At 49.6% G+C, this 20,165-nt stretch overlaps 1 protein-coding gene across 5 annotated transcripts in view; it reads left to right on the plus strand.

Annotated features, from left to right (window-relative positions):
• The window catches only part of LOC119973257 (protein diaphanous homolog 1-like), a 238,955-nt gene that overhangs the window by 108,388 nt on the left and 110,402 nt on the right, over positions 1-20,165 (plus strand). The gene's annotated exons all lie outside the window — the stretch shown is intronic.

Below are 20,165 nucleotides of genomic sequence, written 5' to 3' on the forward strand. Positions count from 1 at the left end.
CGGCTGGTTTGTGACGTGGAGCAACGTCAACAGCGTGGGTTCAATCTCTGTACGGGCTGAGGTTATCCATGAAGGCCCCCTGCCTTCCCAACCTTGCCCCTTGCCTTAAGTGAGGTGGCCCTCAAGTTAAATCACCACCAGTCAGCTCTCTCTCTAAAGGGAGAGCAGATCTTCTGGGACCGTGGCGACATCCACATCTTTATTTGCCAAAAACAGAAGGCAACAGTGCCGAGTCAGACTCCGACTCCAGATTCCAACTCCAATTTACTCACAACCAAAATGTCAGTGCGATACAAGACTACTTTGCGCCAGGACCTTTTTTACAGTGTAAGCGCAACCCCAGATGATGACTTGAATCTGTGACAATGGCTCTGTTACCTGTGTAACGTCTTCCGGAACCATTGCTCACTCTCACAGCAGCAGAAATTGCAGTTCAATCTGCATCAATTTCTAATCCATGCCACCATTCTATCTGCCCTGCACATCGGAAACCTGCCGAAGAAGAGAAGCAGAATCCCTTGAGTGTGGGAAATTAGAGACATGATCTGATCCTGGTGTTTAAAATATACCAGTGTTTTGACAGGGTACACACAGAACAACAATTTCCTATTGAAAATGAGAGCAAGTTCAAGCGGGTGAAATCAGGAAGCGCCTTTCGACACAAAGGATGGTGGAAATCTGGAATATTCTCCCCCCCCCCCCAAAAAGGTTGGGAATCAGTGGTGCCTTCAAGGCTGAGATTGATAAATTTGGATAAAGGTATCTAGGTAAGGTAAAGTCCCAGATGACCATAGTCTACTTTCCCCTTTGAGGGGGAGAGCTGACTGGTGGTGATTTAACCCGAGGATCACCACACCGCAGGTGAGGAGAAAGGTGGGGCCTTCATGAATAACCTCAGCTGGTACGGGAATTGAACTTGTGCTGTTGGCCTTGCTCTGCAACAGAAACCAGGGCCGGGATTCTCCCCTACCCGGCAGGGCGGGGGATCCCGGCGTAGCGGAGTGGCACCAACTACTCCGGCGTCGGGCCTCCCCAAAGGTGCGGAGTGGTTGGCGTCACGCCGCCTGGCGCCAAAACCAGCGCCAACGGCCTTTGACGCCCGCCGCCCGGCGTCGGGGCTGGCCGAAAGACCTTCGCCGGTTCATGCATGCGCCGGTGCGTCAGCGGCCGCTGACGTCACCACCGGCGCATGGGCGGTAGGGGGGTTCTCTTCCGCCTCCGCCATGGTGGAGGCCGTGGCGGCGGAGGAAGAAAAAGAGTGCCCACACGGCACTGAACCGCCCGCCGATCGGTGGGCCCCGATCGCAGGCCAGGCGACCGTGGGGGCACCCCCCGTGGTCCGATCGCCCCCAGGACCCCCCCTTGACCCCCCCAGGAACCCGGGGGCCCGCTCGCGCCGCCAATCCCGCCGGCACCAGAGGTGCTCCAATTCCCGCTGGCGGGAGAGACCTGTCAGCGGCGGGACTTCGGCCCATCGTGGGCCGGAGAATTGCCGCGGGGGGCACGCCAATCGGCGGGCCGTGATTCCCGCTCCCACCGATTCCCGGGTGGCGGAGAATTCCGGCCATGGCGGGGGCGGGATTTACGCCGGCCCCGGGCGATTCCCCGACCCTGCGGGGGGTCGGTGAATTCCGCCCCAGATGTCTAGGTAAGTGAGCAAAATGGCCCCCGTAACAATAGCAAGGCGTATAGAACTAAGGTGGGCAAATGGGTTTGAGGCACAGATCAGCCATGACCTAGAATTCAGAATTGTTACAGTGCCGGAGGAGGCCATTCTGCCCATCCTGTTACACTAGCTCTCTGAATAAATAATTTGGGGTTGGGGGGGGGGGGGGGTTTGGGGCATGCGGGTGAAGAATTTCTGGATAATTTTAGCCAGTTGCGGCAAGACAGAAAACCGAGAGTAAGGGCAAAGAGTATCTATTCAGAGAAGCAGGAAGTGGAAAATGTTTGGACTCCCCCGGGTCACTGCCGAGATCACTGTTGTTCATATTTTATATTACTCACCCAGGCTTTGCAAACAAAAACATTAATTCTGAATTTAAGGATGACATGCTTGAGGGTGAATATTTACATAAGAACATTCTCGCAGTGTCCAGTAGCCAAGAAAGTAAAACATTCCTCATGATAAATAACTATTTGGGCCAAATTACTTATCTGAGCTGCAAATTAGACGCAATGAGGAGTTGTGAGGAGAAAAGCTTGGTCAAAGGGGTCGGTTTTAAGGAGCATTTTAAAGAAGGAGAGATAGATGGGGAGGTGATATTTACTGAAGGAATTCCAGAATTTAAGGCCTATTTGTTTGAAGCCATGCCTGCCTACAGTGGAAGTGCGTAGTACACAAGGAGTTGGATTCTCCCAGCTACGTGTTTCCCGGAACGGGATGAGGTACACCGTTCACTGGCGGCAGGATTTTCAGCTCCCACCGTTGTCAGTGGGAATTCCCATTGAAGCCACCCCACACCGCCAGGAAACACATGGACAAGGGTGGGTTTCCGGCAGAACCAGAGAATCCACTGCCAGTGAATGGCTGGAAAATTCCAGCCAAATACTCTGGAGGAGGTTCCAGACATGGAAGGATAATGCCGTGAAGGGTTTTTATCTTAAGAGATTTGAATCTTAAAATTGAGCCATTGCCGAACCAGAAACCAATGCAGGTTAGTGAGAACGAGGATGATGGGCAAACAAGCGTGTGTTAGAATATGGGTAGCACGGTTTATGACAACAGAATAAGTAGGAGAGGACTGAGAGGATTTGAGTATAGGAAGAGAGATGTTTTACTACAATTGTATAGGGCATTGGTGAGGCCACACCTGGAGTTTTGCGTGCAGTTTTGGTACCTATATCTGAGGACCAATGTCCTTTCTATGCAGGGAGTGCAACAAAGGTTCACCAGGTTGATTCCTGGGATGGCGGGACTGCCATATGAGGAAAGACTAAGTCAGATAGGATTATATTCATTGGAGTTCAGAAGAGTAAGAGAGGATCAAAATTCTAACAGGATTAGACAGGGTAGATTCAGAAAGAATGTTCCCGATAGTGGAGGAGTCCAGAGTGAGGGGGTCATAGTTTGAGGATAAGGGGTAAATCTTTTAGGATTGAGGTGAGGCGCAATGTCTTCACCCAGAGATCAGTGAACCTGTGGAATTCGCTGCCACAGAAAGTAGTTACGGCCAAAACGTTATGTAATTTGTAGAATGAATTTGATATAGTTCTTGGGGTTAAAGGGATCAAGGGATATGGGGGGAAGGCGGGATCAGGTTGTTGAACTTGATGATCAGCCATGACCATAATGAATGGCGGAGCAGGCTCAAAGGGCCAAATGGTCCCCTCCTGTTTCTATTTTCTATGTTTCTATATGCTCAGTGACAAACTGGAAACACTTACAATTGGTGAACTGAAATACGTAAAAATTGGTTATCATAATGTGAATGATGCAGACATAGCTGCCATTAGTTGCCCATAACTAGAAACTGGTGGCTGGACCTTGAAGCACTCTGGCTCTGATTGAAACTTGGTGGTCTAAGTAAGTCAGTCCCGATAACAAAGGTTTCAGCTGACTGGTGTCATCCTGCTAATTGTGACCTCTCACAACCAGGTGAAGTGACATCATGTTTCCCTAGAGGGGTACAAGGGGTGTGGCTTTTCATTCCCTGTGAATCTAAAATCTCTGCCACGTGCCGAGTTGGAATATCTAAACCTTTCTGCGTTTTGAGTTGTGTGCGAGTTGCTTTGTTCGCTTTTACTGATCTACCTCAGGGCGGTGTTTGAGACTTTGACTGTTACTTCAGGGGGAAGCCAGGCCAGAGCGGTTCAAGGAGATCAGCTCCAGCTTCTAGTTATATTCTATGGAGGTAAGACTGAAGTACTTGTAGGGTTTGTTGGGAAAAATAAATAGACAATTAAGAATCTTCCTCATTCCCCCCCCAATAGAATAATGAGATTGTCCATTAGGAAATCTGATGCACTCAGGGAGTCCTTGTGAATGATTCTCTTAAGGTTAACGTGCAGATTCAATTGGTAGTTAGGAAGACAAATGCAATGTTAGCATTCATGTCGAGAGGGCTAGAATACGAGACCAGGGATGTATAAGGCTGTGGTCAGATCCACTTGGAGTATTGTGAATAGTTTTGGGCTCCATATCTAAAGCAGGATGTTCTGGCCTTGGAAAGGGTCCAGAGGAGGTTCACAAACATGATCCCTGGAATGAAGAGCTTGTCATATGAGAATGATTGAGGATTTTGGGTCTGTACCCGTTGGAGTTTAGAAGGATGGGGAGGGATCTTATTGAAACTTACAGGATATTGCAAGGTCTGGATAAAGTGGATGTGGAGAGGATATTTCCACTTGTAGTAAAAACTAGAACCAGAGGACACATTCTAAGACTAAAGGGACAATCCTTTAAAACAGATGAGGAAGAATTTCTTCAGCCAGAGGGTGGTGAATCTGTCGAACTCTTTGCCGCAGAAGGCTGTGGATGCCAAATCACTGAGTGTCTTTAAGACAGAGATGGATAGGCTCTTGATTAATAAGGGGATCAGGGGTTATGGGGAGAAGGCAGGGGAATGGGGATGAGAAAAATATCAGCCAGGACTGAATGGAGCAGACACGATGGGCCGAGTGTCCTAATTCTGCTCCTATGCCATATGGTCTTATGGATGACAGCCATTAATTTCCTTTTTTAAGGAGCTAGTCACCATCAGCAGTTAAGAGGTTTAGTTTGATTTTTGGGGTTAAAGTTGATATATGCTTTTGTTTGTAAATCTCTTCTATTGTGTAATTTTGGTTAATTGTGTTGTATGGTTTTGTTGTGGAAATGTTTTTAATAAACATTTTTTAAAAAACGAATAAAATACTAGGTGCATTATCTGTCAGTTGGACCCTTATTTTTAAACAGTGACCCCGTGTTTTAGATTCCCCCACAAGAGGAAACATCCACTCCACATCGCCCTGTCAATACCCCTCAGGAGCTTAAAGGTTTCGATCAAGTCGCCTCTTACTCTTTTCAATTTCAGTGGATACAAACCCAATTTCTCCAACCTTTCCTCATAAGACAAGCCATCCTTTCTGGTATTAGTCTAGTAAACCTTCTCTGAACTGCTTTTAACACATTTACATCCCTCCTTCAATAGGGAGACCAATACTGTACACAATATTCCAGATGTGGTCTCACCAACGCCCTCTACAACTGAAGCATAACCTCCCTACTTTTGTAATCAATTCCCCTCACAATAAATTACAACATTCTATTCGCTTTCCTAATTACTTTCTGTACCTGTATACTCACCTTTTGTGATTCATGCACTAGGACACCCAGATCCCTCTGTACCTCAGAGCTCTGCAATCTCTCACCAATTAGAAAAAGCTTTTTTATTTTTCCAGCCAAAATGGACAATTTCACATTTTCCCACATTATACTTCATTTTCCAGTTCTTTACCCACTCACTTAACCTATCAATGTCCCTTTGTAGCCTCCTTACATCCTCTTCACAATTTACTTTCCTACCTATCTTCGTGTAATCAGCAAATTTAGCCACAATACCTTCAGTCCCTTCATCCAAGTCATTTATATAAATTGTGAATGTGGTCAGCAATGCGAGTGAACTGTGACCAACTGCCCCAGAAATGAAGTACTATTTGAACTCTATGCCTTCATTTAAATATCTCGGTTTTTGTGCTGTTGATTGAGGGAAAACTATTGGACAGAATCATAGACGTTACAGTGCAGAAGGAGGCTATTTGTCCCATCAAGTCTTTACCGACCCTTTTCCTCGTAACCCAGTAACCCCACCTAACCTTTTTTTTGGACACTAAGGGGCAATTCAACATGGCCAATCCACCTAACCTGCACATCTTTGGACTGTGGGAGGAACCCGGAGCACCCGGAGGAAACCCGCACAGACACAGGGAGAAAGTGCAAACTCCACACAGTCACCCAAGTCCGGAATTGAATCCGGGTCTGGAGCTGTGAGGCAATATTGCTGACCACTGTGCCACCGTTCCGCCCCAGAACATTAGGGATAATATCCCTGCCCTTCAAAGTATTGCCATGGGATCTTTTCAATCCTCGATTTAATGCCTCGTCCAACGTGCAGCCCCTCCAACAGTGCAGCACACCCTCAGTACTGCACAAAGGCATCACCATTGGTTTTTGTGCTCAAGTCCTGGAATGGGATTTGAATGTGGAGCATTGTGATTCAGAGGCAAGAGCCACAATTGACACTTGTAAGATTTCCCTCCCTCCCCCCTTGTTTCCCACCCATCAGTGGAAATAGTTTCTGTCCATCTATCCTGTCAAACTCTTTAATTATCTTAAACATCTGAGATGAGGAGAAATTCCTTCATTCAAAGGTTTGTGAATCTTTGGAATTCTCAACACTACCTTTCCCATTGCAGATCTTTGCATCATCTGCAAACTTAGCAACAATGTCCCGGGTTCCTTCTTCCAGATCTACCGGGCAGCACGGTAGCACAAGCACTGTGGCTTCACAGCGCCAGGGTCCCAAGTTCGATTCTCCGCTTGGTCACCGTGTGTGGAGTCTGCATGTTCTCCCCGTGTCTGCGTGGGTTTCCTCCGGGTGCTCTGGTTTCCTCCCACAGTCCAAAGACGTGCAGGTTAGGTGGATTGGCCATGATCAATTGCCCTTAGTGACTAAAAAGGTTAGGTGGGGTTATTGGGTTACGGGGATAGGATGGAAGTGAGGCCTTAAGTCGTTCGATTCCCCGCTGGGCTACTGTCTGTGTGGAGTCTGCACGTTCTCCACGTGTCTGCGTGGGTTTCCTCCGGGTGCTCCGGTTTCCTCCCACAGTCCAAAGATGTGCAGGTTAGGTGGATTGGCCATGATAAATTGCCCTTAGTGACCAAAAAGGTTAGGAGGGGTTATTGGGTTACAGGGATAGGGTGGAAGGGAGGGTTTAAGTGGGTCGGTGCAGACTCGATGGGCCGAATGGCCTCCTTCTGCACTGTATGTAATACTAAAATGTAGAGGGTTGTGGATGCTCCATCATTGAATACATTTCAGGCTGGGAGAGACAGAAATTTGATCTCTCGGGGAATTTAGGAACGTGGGGAACGGTCGGGAAAATGGAGTGAAGGTCTGAGATCAACCACAATCTCATTTAATGGCAAAGGAGTCTCAATGGGCTGTGTGGTCTATTCCTGCTCCTATTTCTTGTGGTCCTTATCTCAACAAAATCAGTCCTTAATCTTTTATACTCAAGGTAATAAGTGTCCTGTGCAACCTGTCCCCATTTAACTCTTTGTCCTCCAGTGGCCTTCTGGTGAACCTGTCCTCCACCCTCTTCAAAGGTGAAAATTGTGCTAAAATGGTCCCCAGCAGTCCTCAATTTACAGAGGAAATGGGTTAGTAAATCAAGTGCCATTTAAATGAGGCAGGAGAGTTAAAAAAAACCCTGGGCTTCTTTTTTGCTGAACTAGCGTCAAAACCTGCTACCAAAATCTGTCCCTGCACTCCCAACTTCAACTAAGATTGGAGCCAAGGAAAGATATTGCATAGAGACTCTAACTTTGTGGTAACCCATCCATTCTGGTGCACAAGTCCGTATCGGCAGCTGCTTACAGTCCGACAGGCACTCGGGGAGCCTCCAAACACAAAGTCAGAGATTAATTAGTTCCACTATCCGCATTCTGTCACTCTTCAGCTCTCCTGTCTGTTCTGATTACCGCTCAGTAGCAGTCCCTCGGCTGCAATAAATTATTCCCAACGTTTTACACTGCACACGGCAAAGCTATCCTTATTCCACGACTCCTAATGTTGCTTTACAAGTCGTTTTTGCCACTGTTTTCTAAAGATGTCCTCAACCAGGCGGTAGCGTTCAAATTTAATTAACTGAAGTAAACCTCCTGTTAGGAGGAAACGAGTGATTGAAGATCATTTAAGATCACTCAGGTTAGAATAGTATTTTCTATTCTCTTTTCAAATTTATCAGTTTCTAAATTATGTCAATAGATCATCGTTGCTAAAGGAGGAACCTCTATTTATGTGACATTATTCCTGTCTACGCAAGGTGCCCAAAATCACTTTGCAGCCAATGAATCTGCTTCTTTTTGCCACTGCCATTAAGGAGGCAGACCTGGCTGCCAAATTGTGACCACGTTCCCACAAGTAGGCCAGGCTTCTATGCATCCCCCCTCCCCCATTGTTGCGTCCGCAGTCAGGTGGGTGGCAGGGAGGGCGGGGTGTGATTTGGGGTGGTGGAGCAGGGTCATAACATTGGGTGCCATGCCATGTTCCCCCTATTTACAAACAGTGGGGGAGGTCCATCTGCCCACAAGCAATTACGTGACCAAATAATGGCCATTCTTTGTTCAGTTGGGAGGGTGGGTGAGCCTTTGCTTCAAACTGAGTGTCTTGCTCGATCACTTCACGGGGCAATTAAGAATCAATTGCTTTGCTGCGTGATTGGTGTCACAAACAGTCCAGATTGGGCAGATTTCTTTCTCTGATCGACAGTCGGGTTTTTGCAGTTTTGTAGTCGCCTTGACTGATGCCAGCTTTTTACTCACGATAGTTCCCAGAGATTCACGAGCCAGAAAAATCCCACCCACAGGCTGATAAACCTGGCTCCGTACCGCTCATTCATTCCGTACTGTGGACACCATTTCGATGAGGGCTCCAGCGAGTGTGCACAGAAAGTGGCAGATTGTCAGTCAGTGTAAGACGGCTCTTTGACTGCAGCAATGCCCTTTGTGACCTCAACAATCCAGCTAACGCCTTAACCCCACAGAGCTGAATGTACACTCAGCAGCAGGATGGGAGCTTCATCCGACTTCAGTACCATTGAACCTGACCTCCATTCCCCATTCGCCAATAATCTCACAGCCACTTACTGACCAACCCAGTGTTCGCTTGGTCACAGTGATGAGATTAAAAAATCCATCACAAATCAAACATCCTGATGGAACCATCAATTCACTAGACACGTGCTTTAAGATATGAACAGTGGTTTTAATCTACTTACTACAGAGCCGGCCTGTTACCCGTTGAACTCTCGATGATCTGCAGGCTGGTTCTGGACAAGGGTATTCATACAGCAGTCCAGGCAGAGGAGTCGTGGGCGGAGCCAAGGGTGGAGCCCTGTACAAACTCCTGAGCATTCCCAGAGCTACTCCCCTAGTGGTCGGATGACGCTACTGCGCTTACAATGGTATTGGTAAATACAGTGTGAATTACTAAGTTACATTCACCACACATCCCAAAACAACGTTATCACTCAAACTATACAGTATTCCAGACGTAACTTCACTAACCACATTTGTGCATTCCCTGAAGGCTATCTTCCGAGTAGTTTTGTCTGCTCTAGCACTCCTCCTACACAGTGACACATAATTATAATATAATCGTTATTATTGTCACAAGAAGGCTTACATTAACACTGCAATGAAGTTACTGTGAAAAGCCCTGAGTCACCACATTCTGGTACACAGAGGGAGAATTCAGAATGTCCAATTCACCCAACAAGCACGTCTTTCGGGACTTGTGGGAGGAAACCGGAACACGTGGAGGAAACCCACGCAGACACGGGGAGAACGTGCAGACTCCAAACAGACAGTGATCCAAGCAGGAATCGAACCCGGGACCCTGGCGCTGTGAAGCAACAGTGCTAACCACTGTGATACTGGAACACACTGATGTATGGACCGTAGCAGTCTCAACTTGAGTGTGGGGGGTGGAGCTTTGGTGTGTGTGTGTGTGCTGCTGTCAGGAAACAGAGGGGAAAGGGCAGTGGCAATCCTGGGAGCATGTTTTCCTGCGGGAGGACAGCAGGTTTCCAACTGCACAGAGCCACTGTCGTACCTCCCGCCCCCCCGTGTGTGCAGTGCTCATACTCAGTTCGAGTAAATATTGCAAGATTGCTGGGAGAGCCTGCAAGTCCCTTTTTACAACTGTGGCTTTATTGCAGTAAGATGTGTGGCCTCCCACAGCAGCTGGCGAAATGGCTGCTAAATAGAGGACACGCATATTTATACTCCTCCTACTGGGCGGAGCCAGCAGGCACGGGCTACCGGCGAACCTGTAGTACAGGTCCTACCTTACATCCCCTAATACAGGTGTAACAGTGGTTTACCACACAGATAATCTGATCTCACTCACCTCATCGTGGCGATGTAACTCCTATCCCTTTTGTCTTAGTTTATGAGCCTCTGATTGGATCACCACGCAATCTAGAAATACTCCAGGGGGCTTTGTTTGTAATTTCTCTGGTAGGATTTTTTATTGGCTGATCGACTGCAGTAGGCATCACTACCATCTGGGATCCTGCGATATCATTCCCTCGAATGAATTGAATGCCTGCAATGGGCACGGTTTCTACCACGTCTCTATCACTGCTTCTCCTGTCTTCAAGCTACCCTGTATGTTTATTTTTACGAAAGGTATTTCTTTCTTTCCTCCGAGAATGCTGTTGATCAGCACCGTTTCATTTAATATCCCTTCTGGACAACAAACATCTTTATCCCACAGCCTTATGAAATAAAATGAAATGAAAATTGCTTATTGACACAAGTAGACTTCAAATGAAGTTACTGTGAAAAGCCCCTAGTTGCCACATTCCGGCGCCTGTTCGGGGAGGCTGGTACGGGGAATTGAACCGTGCTGCTGGCCTGCCTTGGTCTGCTTTAAAAGCCAGCGATTTAGCCCAGTGCTAAACCAGCCCCTTTTGACTTGTACCTGTATCTCATAACATTATAATATCTTTTCCCCTTTGATCCTGTCCACATAGGAATATTTCACTCCGGTACAGAAATTCTTTATACGCATCCCCCACCTGCTGGTCACTCTGCCCCACATTGTTTGTTCCTTTGCTCTGTGGACAAATCCCACCAATTTCTCCTGTTCTCCAGCCTCTGCTTTTATATTTCCAGTTTTAAGATTTGTAACACCCCGTAACTGACTGTTTAATATCCAGCTTAGTGTTTGGGATGGCCCAGCTTATTACAATGAAAACATCTGGGGCTGGATTCTCCGCCGTCGGGATGCTCCATTTTGCCGTCATCTGGGGGTTTCCCGACGGCGTGGGGCTGCCCCACAGTGGGAAACTCCATTGACCAGCCGGCGTAACGGAGCATCCCACCGGCATGCTGAAACAGAAATGTGGCGCAGCGGGGCGGAGAATCCAGCCCCTGACCTTTATCATATCTCTAACCCCTTCCATGAACTCTGTTGTACTTTGAGGTGAAAACTACTTCGAGTTTCCAACCACTCCCTCTCTGGCTGACCTGTCCTCTCTTGCACCTTCCCAATTTCCAGCTTTATCCAGTTTAAAATTGGGTCTAAAGAAAAGGCTTTGGTCGATGATCCAGCTCATTGTCGTCCACAAGCTCCGCAGCTTGTCTGGCAGTTCCATCTCACAGTTCTAACTTTCTGCTCCTCAACATGTGTTCTAATCATGGTAACTGTGGTGAATGTGATTCACACGAAATATTGTTGCCAATATCACTCCATGTATATATGTTCGTTATCTACCCATTGTAAGTGCAGTTGCACTATCCGACCGCCAGGGGGAGTCGCTCTGGGAGTACGCGAGAGTTTGTACTGGGCCCCTCCCTTGGCTCCGCCCAGGACTCCTCCCCCTGGGACCGATGTATAAAGATCAGTGCCTTAGAGCCAGCCTGCCATTTCACCTGAAGTTCAACGACGAATAGGCTGGCTCTATTGTAAGTGTATTAAAGCCTCTGTTCAGATCCAACTACACGTGTTCGCTGAATTGATGGTTCCATCAATTTAATACACTTAAGAAGCTGCCGAAATAAAGCATGGAATCCGCCCTAAAACCAGGACGTCTAGAACTCGATCCGCAGGATGCAGAGGCGAAAGAAACCTTTTGCCACTGGCTGAAATGTTTTAAGGCCTACCTGGCCGAAATCAGCGCCGCTGAAACTACGGAGGAACAAAAGCTCAGCCTACTGCACGCGAGGGTAAGCCACAGAATTTCTACACAATTGAATCCAGCCGGTTCCTACACCGCTGCGATGGCGATTTTGGACAAAATGTATATTAGGCCCATGAACGAGGTCTTTGCCCGCCATGTGCTCACAACTCGCCGACAACGGTCTACTGAAACTTTAGCTGAATTTGCACGCGAGTTGAACAATCTCGCAAATGACTGCAATTACCAGGCCGTAACCACGGCCGAACATAGGGAGCTTGCTGTGCGGGATGTTTTTGTAGCGGGCCTTCGATCTAGCTATGTACGCCAGAGACTATTAGAAAATGGGGCCCACACCTTAGAAACTACCGTAGAGGCTGCTATTACGATGGAAGTTTCCTTCCGCAGCCTCAACTCATTTCCCGCGGACCCCGCTAACCCCGCATGGGCCCCCGATCTGAGGACCCCCCAAGCCTGTGCTGCAAGGCCCCCAGCTATCGCGCTGCCACAGCCGGTCCTACTGTCCCAGTCAACTACTCAAACTATCCAGCTGCTCCAGCTAATTACTCAGCTCTCCCAGCCAGCTACTCAGTTCACCAAACCAGTTATTCAACTGCTCCAGCCTGCCACTACTCAGCTCGCCAAACCAGTTATTCAACTGCTCCAGCCTGCCACTACTCAGCTCGCCAAACCAGTTATTCAACTGCTCCAGCCTGCCACTATTCAGCTCCCCAAACCAGTTATTCAACTGCTCCAGCCTGCCACTTCTGTGGACAAAGCCAGCACCCGCGGCAGCACTGCTCAGCCCGATCCGCGACCTACAGCAGCTGCGGGAAGAAAGGCCACTATGCTAAAGTGTGCCTCGGCAGAAGGGCCCCAGCCCTCAACACCCCAACAGTCCAAAAACATCGCCCCCAGCACCAGCAGGCCCGCGGGGCCCGAAACGCTGCGGCCTACGCTCAGGCTCCACCCCCTCCCGCCACATGCGATTCATGGGGGCCGCCATCTTGGACGCCATCTTCATCACCACCCTCCACGTGCGATCCAAGGGCCCTAGCTGCATCCTCAGACTCAAACAGCTCATCGGAGGAGTACGACCTCCCCGGGCAGTCACCACATGGCCCGCAACTCAGCGCAGTGTTCCTGCATCAAGCTCGCCAGAACGCAGCGGCATCTACTCGACAGGACGCCCGATCGGAAGAATTCGACTCCCCGGGCACCCACCACCCGGCTCGCAACTCAACACTGTCACCCTCGACCAATCTCGCCCCAAGCATCTGAGAAATTCGATGACGGAGGTCCAGATCAATGGGTACAACACGTCGTGCCTCTTCGACTCCGGAGTACAGAGAGCTTCATACACCCAGAGCTGGTAAGACGCTGTTCCCTCCCTATTTATCCCGTCAACCAAACTATCGCCCTCGCTTCGGGCTCCCATTTCATCCAAATCCAAGGCCGCACTACAGCAACGCTAATGATTCGAGGCGCTAGCTATTCCAAATTTAAACTGTATGTCTTGCCCGACCTCTGCGCGCCACTCCTCTTAGGCTTGGATTTCCAATGTAATCTCAAGAGTCTCACCCTCTGCTTCGGCGGGCCCCTGCCCCCACTCACTATCTGCAGCCTCGCCATGCTGCGCATCGCCCCCCCTCCTCTCTTCGCCAACCTCACCCCGGATTGCAAACCGGTAGCCACCCGCAGCAGGCGGTACAGCCTGCCGGATAGGGTATTTATCAGGACCGAAGGCTGCTCAGTGAGGGGATCATAGAGGCCAGTAACAGTCCCTGGAGAGCTCAGGTGGTGGTCGTCAAGACCGGGGAAAAATTCCGCATGGTCGTCGATTATAGCCAGACCATCAATCGCTTTACGCTCCTAGACGCGTATCCCCTCCCCAGAATCGCAGACATGGTTAATCAGATCGCCCAATATCGGCTATTTTCCACGGTGCATCTGAAGTCTGCATACCACCAGCTCCCAATCCGCCCGGAGGACCGCCACTACACGGCGTTCGAGGTCGATGGCCGCCTCTTCCATTTCCTCCGGGTTCCCTCGGCATCACTAACGGGGTTTCGGTGTTCCAACGAGCAATGGACCGAATGGTAGACCAGTACCGGCTGCGGGCCACGTTTCCGTATCTGGACAATGTTACCATCTGCGGCCATGACCAGCAGGACCACGACGCCAACCTCCACCGTTTTCTCCAGACGGCCCAAAAATTAAACCTTACATATAACAAGGAGAAATGCGTGTTCCGCACAAACAGACTCGCCATCCCCGGCTATGTTGTGGAGAACGGAGTCCTGGGCCCAGACCCGGACCGCACCGGACCGGACCTCTTAGAACTCCCCCTCCCCCATGGCCCCAAGGCCCTCAAACGGTGCTTGAAGCTCTTTTTGTACTACGCCCAGTGGGTCCCCCAATATGCGGACAAAGCCCGCCCACTCTTCAAGGCCACACGATTTCCCCTGTCTGATGAGGCGCGCCAGGCCTTCAGCTGCATCAGGGACGACATCGCCAAAGCAGCCATGCGGGCGGTGGATGAATCCACTCCCTTTCAGGTTGAGAGCGACGCCTCAGAGGTAGCGCTAGCAACCACTTTAAACCAAGCAGGGCGGCCCGTTACATTTATCTCCCATACCCTATCCCCTTCAGGACTCCGACACTCCTCAGCCGAGAAGGAAGCACAAGCCATCGTGGAGGCTGTCCGACACTGGAGGCACTACCTCGCAGGTAGGAGGTTCACCCTCATTACCGACCAACGGTCGGTCGCCTTCATGTTCGACAACTGGCAAAGGGGCAAAAATAAAAATGACAAAATTCTTCGGTGGAGGATTGAACTCTCCACCTACAATTACGATATCAAATATTGACTGGGGAAGCTCAACGAGCCCTCAGATGCCCTATCCCGCGGGACATGCGCCAGCGCGCAAATCAGCTGCCTAAAAGCCATCCACGATGACCTCTGCCACCCAGGGGTCACCCGGCTCGCCCACTACATCAGAGCCCAAAACCTGCCTTTCTCCAACGAGGAGGTAAAAGCGGTCACCAGGGACTGCCCGATCTGTGCGGAGTGCAAACCGCACTTCTATAGACCAGACAGGGCCCACCTGATCAAGGCTTCTAGGCCCTTTGAACGCCTTGCGATCGATTTCAAAGGGCCACTCCCCTCCACTACCAAAAACATTTACTTCCTTAACATTATTGACGAGCTCTCCCGATTCCCCTTCGCCATCCCATGCCCCGATATGACCTCCCACACAGTCATTAGGGCCCTGCATTGTGTCTTCACCCTGTTCGGTTTCCCCAGATACGTGCACAGCGACCGGGGTGCATCTTTTATGAGCGACGAGCTGCGTCAGTACCTGCTCGACAAGAGCATCGCCTCGAGCAGGACTACCAGTTACAACCCCAGGGGGAACGGACAGGTGGAGAGGGAGAACGCGACGGTCTGGAAGACCGTCCTACTGACCCTCAGGTCCAGGAAGCTCCAAGTTTCCCAATGGCAGGAAGTCCTCCCTGACGCGCTCCACGCAATTAGATCCCTCCTGTGTACAGCTACCAACCAAACCCCCCACGAGCGGCTCTTCATTTTTTCCAGGGGCACTACCACAGGGGTCTCACTTCCGACGTGGCTGAGGACGCCAGGCCCGGTTCTCCTAAGGAAGCACGTCAGGGCGCACATGACCAACCCCATTGTTGAAAAGGTGCGCCTGCTTCATTCCAACCCACAGTACGCATTTGTTGAGTTCCCGGACGGTCGCCAGGATACAGTATCCCTCCGAGACCTGGCACCCGCTGGATCCAGCCCCCCATCTACCCCCACCGAGGAACTCCTTTCCCCGTTCCCTATGCGGCCGCCCCCTTGCGCCCCCGATTCTGTGAGTTCACCCCACCAGTCCCGAGCGCCAGCACCAGCCCGCCCCCTGCGCCCCCAGTCTCCATTCGACCCGGAGGTGTATGAGGCTTGGACAAGACTCGCCCCGGAGCTGGCAACCGTACCCCAGACCTCGACACCCGCCCAGCCACCCCAAGAGGCTGCAACCCCGGTGCTCCGCAGATCAAAACGGACAATTCGTCCACCAGACAGACTGACTCTTTGAGCCATCACCCCCGCCGGACTTGATTTTTTAACAGGGGGTGAATGTGGTAACAAATTTTAAATTCCTCCAACACAATTTTCTCTAAGGGCTTCATAGGTTTCTCCTATTTTCAAGGCCCTTACCCACCTATCAAAATGACTTTCAAATTCAAGGTACGTCTGTTTAATAAGGACACGGATCCACACCGAGTAAAATAAAGGAACATAGTTTTATTTACACACAATATGTACACTGTCCGATAGATCCCTACCTGGGTTCCTGGTCTGGTCGGTGCCTTACTTGCCAATCTTGTATCAAAGGTTAATAGAGATCCCCCGCTCATAGTGGGGGAGCTTGTACTCCACAAAGACCACAGGGATGATAATCATTCCCACCCCGTAGACCCGATGCAGACTATTGCAGTCTGTTCAGCCTTTTCTCTTATTGCTCTAAAGTTCCGTCTGTGCACTTCTGGTACCAGCTCATATGCCCCCAATATAACTTTATTCACAGTCTCATAGTCTTCAGACCTTTCCTCTGACAAGGAAGCATAGACTTCACTCGCCCTATTCAGAAGTTTAGCCTGTAAGTGTACGGACGAACAATCTTGTGACAATCTCATCTGTCTACCTATTTTCTCAAAAGCACAAAAAAATGTTTTGGCATTTTTCTCATAGAATTTCAGGCGAGCTTGTACATATCTGAACATCTTTCCATTAGGTTCCAGTCTAGAACCACACTCCTCCGCCGTCTGCTCTAATCTTTCGGTTGCTGGTGTCTGTCTGCGAAGTTGGAAGTCTCTCTTTCTCTTTCTCTCTCTTTCTCTCTTTCATTCCATGCAGCTTTCTCCATTTCCCTTTTCACCTCCCTCCCTTCTCGTTCCCATTGAAACGCTCTCTCCCTCTCTTTTTCCTGCATCACTAACTTCCTAATTTCTACGTCTCTTTGCAATTGAGGTTTCGCTAATTCAAAATCCTCACTTCTCAAAATTTTGTGTCCACCTAACCCCTCATATATTTAAATGGGTTGCTCAGCTTTCAATGATCTCAGCCTTCTTCGCTCCTCCACATGAGATGACTTCCAATTTATCTGCCGATTCCCTCAATTTGGTTTCAGGCACACTTTTCAAACTTGTTACAGTGACATTGTCTGCTTCCAGGTATGATCGAGCTCGGTCAAGAACCATTTTCTGCAGCCTTCTCACCGAATATAACACATTTTTACTTGGTCCCACTTGTTTCTCACTCTTGTCACGGTCAAAAGTCAAAGTTACCTACGCTCAAGGAATTAAGCTTTTTCAGATTCCGGAAAGAAATCCCTACTTTTCTGTCATGAAGCACACTGATGTTATCTGCGAGAATATCCCAACACGGAACACCGGTTCGTGGGGGTGTATAGTTTTATTTTGTTTTTGTGTGAGGAGACAAGTGAAACCCCAGTGAGAATAAACAACCCAGTCATCGGGTAACAATTATTAAAGACTATTTATTGAAATAACGAAAAGACAAATTATCACAAACAGGCCAACTGTACTCTCACGCAATTAAGATGAATGAATTATTATTAAAGACTTAAAGGTGGTGGCTATGAGGGAGTAAGTTGCACATTTGGTGGCTCTCACTCCGGTCGGAGTTTTGGACCTTTTCCCCTGACTTTTTTGTGCTTTTGAGATTTGGATCCGAAGGCATAGGCACTCAAGCACTGATTCCATACATAGGTGTATGGAAAGAATCGTAAACAGCTGAAGAAGTGGGCACGCAAGGGCAGTGTGGAGGCTGCTGCTGAGGACAATATGGCCGATGTCCGGACCCCGGTGCAGACAGCCCAGCCAACAACATCTGTTGAAGGTCATCCAAGAGGGCTTTACCGCGCTGAAACAGGACAGTTTAGACCTAATTCAGAAATCAATCGGGTGTCTGGAGCGCAGGCTGGATGCCCAGAATCGGACGATCCAGAAACTGGAGAAGGCGCTGGAGGAGCAGGAGGATCACCAAACGGTTGTGGAGGTGGAGATGGGGAAGCTGAAGGACCAACAAAAAAGGCTTCTGGAGAAGGTCGAGGACCTGGAAAATAGGTCCCGTCAGCAGAATTTAAGAATCGGTCTCCCGGAGGGGGCTGAGGGAGTGGATGCTGCCGCGTATGTGGCAGACATGTTCCAGAAGCTGTTGGGGGATGATGCCTTCCCTCGTCCGTTGGAGGTGGACAGGGCACACAGAGCGCTGATGAGGCAGCCGCGAGCGGGGGCCCCTCCCCGAGCGATGGTGGTCAGGTTCCACAGGTTCCTGGACAAGGAGCGGGTGCGACAGTGGGCCAAGCGCACGCTGAGCTGCAATCGGAACAATAGTGTCCTGCGCGTCTACCAGGACCTGAGCGTGCAGGTGGCCAGAAGGAGGGCAGGCTACAGGCAAGTGAAAGAGATTTTGTTTAAGCTGCAGGTGAAGTTTGGGCTGCTGTACCCGGCACGTCTTTGGGTCACGCACGAGGGACAACACCATGAATTATTATTAAACACACACAGTTTCTATAGAATGTATCCCTTGTTACACAATATATCTTTGATACCCGAGCTCTGTAAGATTTCCTCTGTTCCCCAAACAACATCCAAATTGAATAGCCACCTATAGCTACCACACAATACAGGTATGATATTGAAATCTGGGAACCGTTTTCTTCCTGGACCAGCGAAGATATTTTAAAACTGCTGTTGTAAAGGTTTTCTGCACTGCCATGGCTCTAAGACTTAGAAGCTTGTTTGCTGTAAACTTGGCCTTCAGGCTTGGTGGCTGGAAATTGGTTTGTCCACTTTCTGAGACAGCTAACTATTAAAGCCTCTCCTGGCTTTTCAGGGTCTGGACAATTATACCTTTGTTGTTCTTTGATTATGTCTTCTGTGCATTCAGCTATCCTGCCCCCATCCACTTTCTTGACTATACATTAAAATTTGTTTATCTTCAAACTGGGGGCCCTGGTCAGGATCGAAGAGGTATTGGGGGGCGGGAAGGCCATGCAGTCGGGTAAAGTCCCGGGGACGGATGGGTATCCGGTGGAGTTTTACAAAAAGTTTGCCAAGATGGTGGGGCTGGTGCTGGTCAGGGTTTTTAACGCGGCAAGAGACAGAAGGGTTCTACACCCGACGATGTCGCAGGCCACTATTTCACTTATTCTGAAACGGAATAAAGACCTGGAGGCTTGTGGGTCAACTGTGGCCAATCTAAGAAGGCTGCTTAATGTGATTGTGATGCCCCCCGGAGAGCAGGGAGGCAGAGATAGTGGTAGCTATGGATGCGGAAAAAGCTTTTGACCGGGTCGAGTGGGATTATCTGTGGGAGGTGCTGGGACAGTTTGGGTCCGGGGAGGGGTTCATTGACTGTGTTAGGCAGTTATATCAGGCCCCAGATGCTAGTGTAAGGATGAACAGGACGACATCAGATTACTTCAGACTGCACCGCGAGACAAGACAGAGTTGCCCTCTCTCCCCACTGCTGTTCATGCTGGCCATGGAGCCGCTGGCAATTGCTCTGAGAGCTTCAAGGGACTGGAAAGGGCTGGTCGGGGGGGGGGGGGGGGGGGGGGTGCAGTGGAACATAGAGTCTCGTTATACACGGATGACCTGCTGTTATATGCATCGGACCCAATGGCGGGGATGGATGGTATCGCGGAAACCCTGAGGGAGTTTGGCCTGTTTTCAGGATATAAATTGAACATGGCTAAGAGCGAGTTGTTCGTAATTCAGGTGAGGGGACAGGAGAGTAGGCTGAAGGGGTTGCCTTTCAGGCTGGTAGGAGAAAGCTTTAGATACTTGGGGATACAGGTGGCACGGGACTGGGGCAAGTTGCATAAAGTTCAACCTGTCTCGACTGGTGGAACGAGTGAGGGAGGAGGTTCGGAGTTGGGATGCGCTCCCGCTGTCACTAGCGGGAAGGGTGCAGACTGTTAAGATGACGATTCTCCCGAGATTCTTGTTCATATTTCAGTGTCTCCCCATTTTCATCCCGAGGTCCTTCTTTAAGAGGCTGAATAAAATTATTCTGGGATTTGTCTGGGCGAGGAAGTCCCCGGTGGGTGAGGACCATAAGACATAGGAGTGGAAGTAAGGCCATTTGGCCCATCGAGTCCACTCCACCATTCAATCATGGTTGATTTCAACTCCATTTACCCGCTCTCTCCCCATAGCCCGTAATTCCTCGAGAAATCAAG

The sequence above is a fragment of the Scyliorhinus canicula genome, chromosome 11 (assembly GCF_902713615.1).
Source record: "Scyliorhinus canicula chromosome 11, sScyCan1.1, whole genome shotgun sequence".
Taxonomy (NCBI): Eukaryota; Metazoa; Chordata; class Chondrichthyes; order Carcharhiniformes; family Scyliorhinidae; genus Scyliorhinus; species Scyliorhinus canicula.